Source organism: Rattus norvegicus, chromosome 3, assembly GCF_036323735.1.
Source record: "Rattus norvegicus strain BN/NHsdMcwi chromosome 3, GRCr8, whole genome shotgun sequence".
Classification (NCBI taxonomy): Eukaryota; Metazoa; Chordata; class Mammalia; order Rodentia; family Muridae; genus Rattus; species Rattus norvegicus.
Window position 1 is genome coordinate 50928696 of NC_086021.1, and position 9548 is coordinate 50938243.

At 40.2% G+C, this 9548-nt stretch overlaps 1 pseudogene; it reads left to right on the forward strand.

The window, feature by feature from the left end:
* Positions 1-1049: 1049 nt before the first annotated feature.
* LOC120102076 (small nucleolar RNA SNORA17) lies at positions 1050-1166 on the forward strand (annotated as a pseudogene).
* The last annotated feature ends 8382 nt before the right edge of the window (positions 1167-9548 follow it).

Below are 9548 nucleotides of genomic sequence, written 5' to 3' on the forward strand. Positions count from 1 at the left end.
AAAGGAAATTTAAACATGGATAACTTCAATGACCTCCTTAAGGTCATACTACATGCTGGCAGCTAGAAAATTGTGAACCAACTACTAGATAACAAAAGTCTTTAAAAAGTTATGACTACTCAGAGTATTAAAAGTGAAACAAAATAGTTAATTTATTGAACTATCTTAAAAGAATTCACTATAACTGATATATTTGTGATGGGAACAAAACACCTTTCATTTCTGAGTTAGAGAAGAAAACTAGACTTTGCAATCAATGCTAATATCAGATTGTTTTGTATCAAGAAATAAGTATGTGATAACAGAATGTGGATGACCTATTCAGTAACTTTATTCCTATTATTTAACCTATGAAGAATGTATTAGGATTTCATGCCTGAGAACCTTTAGGTCTCATCATTGTGATTGTCAAGCTGACTCCCAAATCTTCAATGCTTTCATTTTATGTCTTTACATACAGTTGATTTTCAATTAAATTTCACAGAAACTATATTATGATATACATGTAAAGCTTTTCTACCAAATAAATCCTGCTGGAAACAACAATTGGGTGTTTCTCATGTGACCTTAGTCTAAACAACAAATTGTGCTTTATGGCATGATAATATAAGCAAGGTTGGGGGAATCTTCATCTCAGTCTATTTTTGTTTTAATAGTCTAATATTTAGAAAGAATTAATAGTCTAGTCAAACATAGGAAGGCTATAAAGTTGAGATAAAATGCTTGGAAATTATTTTGGTGAGTAAAATAAAGCAAGAAAGTGAAATTGACACTGATCTTCTATAAAAATTGATATCAAGGGAGGCTGTTTCCTTACCTGACATAAATAAATATATTCCAATGTTATAAAATCCCAAGCAAATTTTATTAAGAAAATAGACAAAAATAAATACAATCTTGAACAAAAATACCAGCACAATGCAATCAAAAGAAGTAACACACTTAGTGAATCATATAATAATTAAAAACAACACGGAAGAAACAATTTTGAGTGAAAGGCTAATTCAGAAGGATTAGCTTATTTTGAATCCATTTTGAATAGTGGAGTAACTGCCAATAGAGATAATGCAGGTGCGGCTGCTGTGTTTCATGTGGATTAGTCTGTGACACAAAGGACAGATATGCTTAGCATTTTGACCTATGAACTTCTGAATGATTGGTAGCCTCTATTCCCTGCAAAAGCAAGTTTGAGATCACAACCAGTCTGGCAACAAATAGGAATCGATGGTCTCCCGGGATTAGGAGCAACCTAAAGATGAAAAGAACCCTATCTGAGACTAAGGGTCTCATCAGGAGTGAGCCTGAGACAGATGACCCTGGCGGATGAACACTTGGGCAGACATGGCAAAGAGAGAGAGACCAAGATGACTACCAGACTGACACCATAGGACCCAGAAAGGAAGGTAGTCTGAAATGACCACAAGTCCAGTGCCATATAGGCCTTGGACACACACCATGTTGCAGATGAACATGGCTCTACACCATAGAACATGAGGGGAGCATAGCATTGCTGACACCATACCTGAGATGACTCTAGACATTCAGAGATCCCAGGTGCCATTAACAGGAGCAAGTAAGTAGTGGAGAAGTGGAAGGGAAAAAAAGAAACGGAAGAACATGGTCACAGTGGAGAGGCAGAACTGAGTGAAATGAGGAATAGCCTGATGTGAGGAGTTGGTTATGCCACCTGAGACCATGGTAGAGTCCTGATCTGTGATGCCACCAGATGTCAAGTCTGTGTCCGTGACCCTGCGGCAGAAGGAATCTGTTATCACCTAAGACTAGGTAGATGTCCCTGGTCTGAGGTTGTAGAGAACTGGCCCAATCCCTCATCTTGTCATCATGGGAGAGCTGGTCCCGGAGGCATGAGAGCCTAAGAACTGACACTCAGCCCTACCCTTGCCAGCTGAAATACTTGGGAGAGAAAACCATGCCCATGGCAGGAGCTGCAAGTGAGCCACATCGGGATAGGTTCATGGGAGAGCTGGCCTTACCACTCCTCTCCAGCCAAGTGGTATAAAGAAGGAAGAGATACAATCTCTCTGCTTGTCCCTCAACATGTGTATGCCAGAAGCCTGGCCCTGGGGTCATGAGAGCAAGAGAGTTGTCCCTGTCCCTCCAGCTGTATCACTTAGGAAAGCATACCTTGCCACCTTGCCTAGGCAGCCCAGTAGAGCTGATCCTGTGGTAAGAGAGCAGGTGAGCCACTCATGAAGGCAGGACAGCATGCACTGCCCCTCACCAACTGCAGCACTTGGGAAAGCAAGCCCTGCATCTTGCCTGGGCATCACAGTAGTGTCCTTGGTACAGACGTTGTGAGTTGTCCCTGAGGGTATGAACACTGGAGGACAAGTCTTGCCTCCCATCTGCTGGGTATCATGGTACTCTTCTCATCTCCTTGGTTCCTCACCATCTGAGGCAGGCAGGAGCGCTTGCCTCAGTGTCCTAAGAATAGGAAAACTGCTTATGTCCCTCAACAGGAGCAACACTTGGAAAAGCAGGCCATGCGCTTCACCTAGGCAGGAGGGTGGAACTAGCTAGTGGAACTAACTAGTTGCAGGGGTTGTTGGTGAGCCTCCCCAAGGGACAGAAGCCTTGTACCAAACCAGTGAGTCATTGGAAAAACAAGACAGAAATATAGACAAAGAAAAAAAATGTGGTGCATTCTGTGAAACACTATAGCTTTCACAATGAGATTTTTTTTTCTCTGTTAGTGGTAAAGTTGCAAGGATGGAAGGCAGGTACAAGGGGAAGGTGAGATGAGTAGAATTGGGTGCATAATGTGAAATTCATATGAACCAATAAAGAGTTAAAAAATAAAAGTAGAATAATTCGAATTTGGTCGTTCCAGCTTTCACTAAAGACAAATTTGTAGTTCAGAAAATTTTTGTCCTAAATGTTTGTCCTGGCAGTTCTTTTAGACAGGAACAATTCTGGGTCAGGAATTTTGACTGTGGGTTAATAACCCTTTCCCTCCACTTGACGTCCTATCTACTGGAGGTGAACTCTTCTAGATCCCTTTCCCCAAGTTGGGCATTTTGACTAAGGTCACCCCCAATGAGTCATGAGAGTTTGAGAGTGTCTTCCCTCCTGGGTCTCTGGTATTTGTAGAGGCCCCCCTCCCACTTCTCACTCAATGAGGATATTTATTTCCATTCATCATCTTGGCCCTCTGGGCTTCTTTCCTGTTTCAACCCCTCATATCTGATCATAGTCTCCTTTTCCCCTCCCTCTCCCCTCTGCTACACAGGTCGCTCCCTCCCTCTGCCTCCTGTGCTTATTTCCTTCCCCATTCTAAGTGGGATTGAAGCCTCCTCTTTTGGGTAGTTTTGCTTATTACACTTCTAAGAGTCTGTAGGTTATATCCTAAGTATTCTGTACTTTATAACTAATATCCACTTAGTGAGTACATACCATTCATGTGTTTTTGGGTCTGAGTTACCTCACTCAGGATAGTTTTCTTGTTCCATCCATTTGCCTGGAAAATTCATGACGTCCTCAATTTTTAATAGTTGAGTAGTATTCCATTGTGTAAATGAACCATATTTTCTGTATCCATTCTTTAGTTGATGAACTTCTTGGCTGTTTCCAGCTTCTGGCTATTGTAAATAAGGTTGTTATGAACATGGTAAAGGATATGTCCTCATGGTATGGTGGGTGTGTTTTGGGTACATGTTATGCCTGCGTCTTCAAGTAGAACTATTTCCAATTTTCTGAGGAACTGCAGTGATAAAAATGGAGAAGAGAATGAAGGAAAGGCTGATCAATGACAAGCCCAACTTGGGGTCCATCTCATGGTGGGGGGGGCAGCAAGGCCTGACACTACTATGCTGTGATATGCTTACAGATGGGAGTCTGGCATGGCTATATTCTGAGAGGCCCTACCAACATCTAAGACAGAAACAAATATTTACACACCCAACACTGAAGTCTGGGACCTCTATGGTTGAAATAGGACAAGGATTGAAAAGCTGAAAGGGAGAGTAACCCCATAGGAAAAACAACAGTCTCAACTAAAACAGACCCCAAAGAGCTCACAGAGACGGACCCTCTAACAAAAGAGTATATAAAGGCTGGTCCAAAGCCCCACAACACATATTCAGTAGAGGGCTGTCAAGTCTGGTCTCAGTGGGAGAGGAGGCTCTTAATCCTCAAGAGTCTTGAGGACTCAGGGAAGAGGGAGGTCTGATAGGGGAGAGCACCTTCATGGAGGCAAGAAGGAGGAGGAATGGGATGAGGAACTGTGGGGGAGGATGTTGGGGGGCAATAAGTGGAATGTAAGTAAAATAATTTTTGAAAAGGACTAAATAACTGGTGCAGAAATATCCTTGTATTAAGACTAAAACCTCATTATGCACATAATGAATATAATATTGTTTTTATTTATTTGCAGTTCATAATAAAATTTTAATTGAAAAAATGACTAGTACTAGATATGTGGCTAAGTGTTGGATGGTGTGCTGAGAAGAAACTAGGTGGTAGGAATGAGTCTCAAGTCTAAAAATGCCTGAGAACGTTGCACACAGCCACAGAGATAAGAGCAGGGATAAGCATGGGTTAATAGATAGGTTATTAGTTGATTTCGGGATAAGAATTCAAAGATGATTTATGGTACCAAAGAAATTAAATGACTCTGAATTGCATTCTGCTGTGCCTGTAGATCAGTGTCTTCCTTAGCCATGATCACAGAAACTTCCTATTGCCAAGGATGGAAACTAAGACAGAGATCTAGAAATGGACAATGTGTTGAGGGTATGAGAGTTTGGGCCATGCCGTCATAAATGAGAGGTTTTGATCACGCACCTTCTCTCAGGGTTCATGGAGGTATGCATAAGGGGGGGGCGGATTTCGTAAGAGCCAGAGCTGATGGATGATACCAAGGAAACAGTGTCTTTCAGATACAGTAGTCCTAATGTCACATATATGAACTCAAAAACACTGAGGCATCATCCACAGGGCCTGTACAGGTTCAAGTACTCAAGGTTCCAGCCCTGAGAGGACAAAATGGACGAGATTGTCCATTCCTACCCAAGAAGTTCTCTTGAACTGACAATTACTTGCAAAGGAAAAAGAAAGCTAGTTTTCTCCAGTGATACCTCACTGGTTCTCTAAACCACATTTATAAGCTATGTGGGAGGAATTGTTTGAAGAAACAAATGCAACAGTTAAAAACAGTTAAGTTGGAACGCAGCACGTAGTTTTCAATCAATATTTGGGGGGCGATAAGAATATAATGAAAAATTCTACACTGGCATGTGACTAGTACATAGCAAATATAAATGTCTATTGAAAATTTACTTGATCATATTTTAAATATAATAAAATAATATCTTTCAAAAATTAGTCCTGACATCCTTCCCTAGTGTCAAGCCAGACAAATGCAGTTTTGTTTTCTCTTTTTCAAAGAAATGTCTTCTTATAAGAGATGAAAACCATTTAGAAAACCACAGCAGACCAAAATGCAGCGTTCTGGAGTCCATTCCTAACTGATATATTTACAACACAATTCCTGAACCTAAGGCTTGGGGATCATTGCAGAAGTGGGAACAGAAGATTGAAAGAGTCAGAGAAACCAGAAGTTTGCTGTGAGACTATATTTGCAAAAATAGAGGATCTACCAGACTGTGCTGATCTCTGCACATGACTGTGATATGATATTTCATGCATTAATTCACAACACCTTTGGTTACCTGCTGAAGACCAAGACAGTCAAAATTCCAGCATGGATGGGATCTACTAACTCTCTACTCATTGCTAAGAAGTGATTAGCAGTTGATAGCTACTGAGGGAAAAAGAGTAACTCTTCTTTGAATAGACTAGATAGATAGATAGATAGATAGATAGATAGATAGATAGATAGATAGATACATAGATACATAGATAGATACATAGATACATAGATACATAGATATATAGACATACATAGATAGATAGATACATAGAAAGATACTTTGATATATACATAAGTAGATAAATAAATATAGTCTCTGTAAGTTACTTATGCCCCATTTGAGAAGTCACAGATATGCATGTTGGCTATGCTAATTGAACCGAAGAGGTTAATAATCACAGTTTTAAAAAGGAAATTCATTGCTTCACTCCTTCTTTAAAAGGGGAACAAGAATACCCTTGGCAGGGAAGAGAGAGGAAAAGATTAAAACAGACACAGAAGGAACACCCATTCAGAGCCTGCCCCACATGTGGCCCATACATATACAGCCACCCAATTAGACAAGATGGATGAAGCAAAGAAGTGCAGACCGACAGGAGCCGGATGTAGATTGCTCCTGAGAGACACAGCCAGAATACAGCAAATACAGAGGCGAATGCCAGCAGCAAACCACTGAACTGAGAATAGGACCCCCGTTGAAGGAATCAGAGAAAGAACTGGAAGAGCTTGAAGGGGCTCGAGACCCCATATGTACAACAATGTCAAGCAACCAGAGCTTCCAGGGACTAAGCCACTACCCAAAGACTATACATGGACTGACCCTGGACTCTGACCTCATAGGTAGCAATGAATATCCTAGTAAGAGCACCAGTGGAAGGGGAAGCCCTGGGTCCTGTTAAGACTGAACCCCCAGTGAACTAGTCTATGGGGGGAGGGCGGCAATGGGGGGAGGATGGGGAGGGGAAGACCCATAAAGAAGGGGAGGGAGAGGGATTAGGGGGATGTTAGCCCAGAAACCGGGAAAGGGAATAACAATCAAAATGTATATAAGAAATACTCAAGTTAATAAAAAAAAAGGAAATTCATAAAGTGGAAGAGGGTCAGAGTGGAGAACACCATCGGAAGTTAGTGGGAAGTGGTGGTAAATGGAAATGATAATAGAGATAGGTAGAGATATATAAAACTTTAAGAATAAAAGTATTATTTAAAAAACTCAACAATTTGAAGGGTTTTTTTTCAAATTGTTTCTAAATATTTTTTTCTTGTTTGAGTTTTTGAAGGTAATTGGTAAAGCAACTTGAGAAATACCAACACGAGTTAAAGAGAATCAATTTCCCTTTATTGTTAAAATGGTAGAAAAAAGCGACCTGGAAGTCAGAAAAAGTGGCATTTTAATTGTTAATTTTTTTAACTCAGCATTTTATTCTGGAAGAGGATAATTTTTGGAATTTGTCTCTCTGCTTTAACTCTTCTCAATGACCCATGGGGATGGCTGACAAGACATTAAAGCAGAAGAGGTGATCTTATTTGTTAAAAAAAAAAACCAGGAAGGATAATCTGATTAAACTTCAAAAGGTTTTAATTCAATAGTAAGCAGGGAGAAATGGTTTATTTACTAAGCACATGGTTCAGTCCAAATGCTGCACTCCAAAGCCACATGGTCTTCAAGAAAAAGATTTAATATCGCTAACCTCATGTTTCTCACATTCCAAGAGTTGGAAAGAGATTTCACTGTTATAAACCTTGAGAGTTTGTGGTAAGATCAAAGTATAGGGTACCCACTAGGTGGGTACCTATCTTGTAACAAGTTCTCAACACGTGTTTGCTAACAGTGGTCACTCTCTCACTGTTTCCATCTTTGTTTAAAAAAAAAAAGTCAAATTTCTGGCCAATCTAAGGAGGAAGTTGCCAGGACCTGAGTACAAATAATGTCGGAAGGTCAGATCATTACAGAGAAGGAAAAGGCTGGATGCAGCCTCTAAATTTTTTTTCTTATCTAGCATGTTGATCAAACAAAAAGTTTCTTTCTCACTGGACAGTGGAGAGGCAAAGAAACTATTAACTATGAAATCATAGATTATGGCAAATAAACAGAAGATTCCTGATTACATACAGCAACCTCCCCCCCCTGTTGAAAACAATGCAACAACATTAAAAGAATACCAGGAAAACATCTGAATTTTTATGACCTGTGATCTCATTGTTTATCTACTCACCACTGGGGAAGGGTGTGTGAAAACAGGGACAATCTCAGATCTGAAAAATCCTACATAAGAAAAAGAAATTTATAACTATTCAAAAAAATGATGAACTTAATTTTAATCCCTTGTAAAACTTTGATTTATGAAAGTTAAACTCCAATTTTTTTTATATTATACTCAAAGGCAAATGATAAAAATAAAAGGGAAAATGAGACAGAGCAACCGGTGGTAGAAATAACTCTTTCTCTTACTCTCTTCCCCTCTTCCCCTTTGCTCTTTTGCTCTTCCCCTCTTCCCTTTGTCCCTTCTCTCCCCATTGCCCTCCCCGCTTCCCTCCATGTGCTCATGGCTGGTCTTTACTCCTCTCCTCTTCTCCTCTTCTCTCATTAAACCTTTCCACGTGGAAAAAAAGAGAAATAAAAAAGGCCAAGCCAAAACTATGAACAAAAATAAAGATCAGTAAGAGCAAAAAATTACCCTTGAGAAACAAATTTACTTGAATAGGACAAGGATCCTTACTTGAAGTACCAGGATAAGTACACCACATAATAATGATTAAGCAGCATAAAAGGCGATAAATATTCTAAGGAATTATGGAACCAGCTGGGTCAAAAATACAGATTTTTATTATCAAATATTGGAATCACTAGAGCCAAGAATGAGAAGATTAAAAAAACTGAATATCTCCTGTTACTGAAAACAATTTTGATAATCTTTCATTCACCAGACATTCTGTACTGAAATAGATTTATGATGATTGATTTATTTTGAATTTTAAAATATTTCTAGAAGCATCAAATTAGTTATAAGAAAACAAAGTTACTCTAAAGATAGAAGGAGACAAGAAAATATGAAAAGTACGGGGCTATTAAGAAGTTGACTGGTAAACGCAGGAGAAAGGCTTTCTAAAAGAAATTCTGCAGATCCCTTTAGAGACCTTTCAAGCAACCAAGATCTCAGGCCAGGCCCCAGGTTCCTAGTGATGAATCTATAGACCACCTAGGGCACCTCAATTGCATCTCTATACCTTTCTCTCTCATTGTAACCATTCTATTTTTTCTTTTCTTTTATTAAATATTTTCTTTATTTACTTTTCAAATGTTATCCCCTTTCCTGGTTTCCCCTCTGGAAACCACCTATCTCTGTCCTCCTCCCCCTGCTTCTAGGAGCATGCTCCCTGACTTACCCACTCCCTCCCTTCAACCTGCCCTGGCATTCCCCTACACTGGGGAATCAATCCTTCACAGGACCAAGGGCCTCTCCGCTCATTGGTGCCTGGCAAGACCATTCTCTGGTGGTTGGAGCCATGGGCTCCTCCATGTCTACTCTTTGGTTGGTGGTTTAGTCCCTGAGAGCTCTAGGGGGTCTGGTTGGTTAATACTGTTGTTCTTCCTATGGGGTTGTAGACCTCTCCGGCCCTTTCAGTTCTTTCTCTAACTCCTCTTTGGGAAACCTGCTTTCCATCTAATGGTTGACTGTGAGCATCCACTCTGTATTTTTCAGGTTCTGGCAGAGTCTCTCAAGAGAGAGCTCTATCAGGCTCCTGTCAGCATGCACTCCTTGGCATCAGCAATAGTGACTGGTTTTGGTGTTTGTATATGGGATGGATCCCCATGTGGGGCAACCTCTGGATGACCATTCCTTCAGTCTCTGCTCCACAATTTGTCTCCATATTT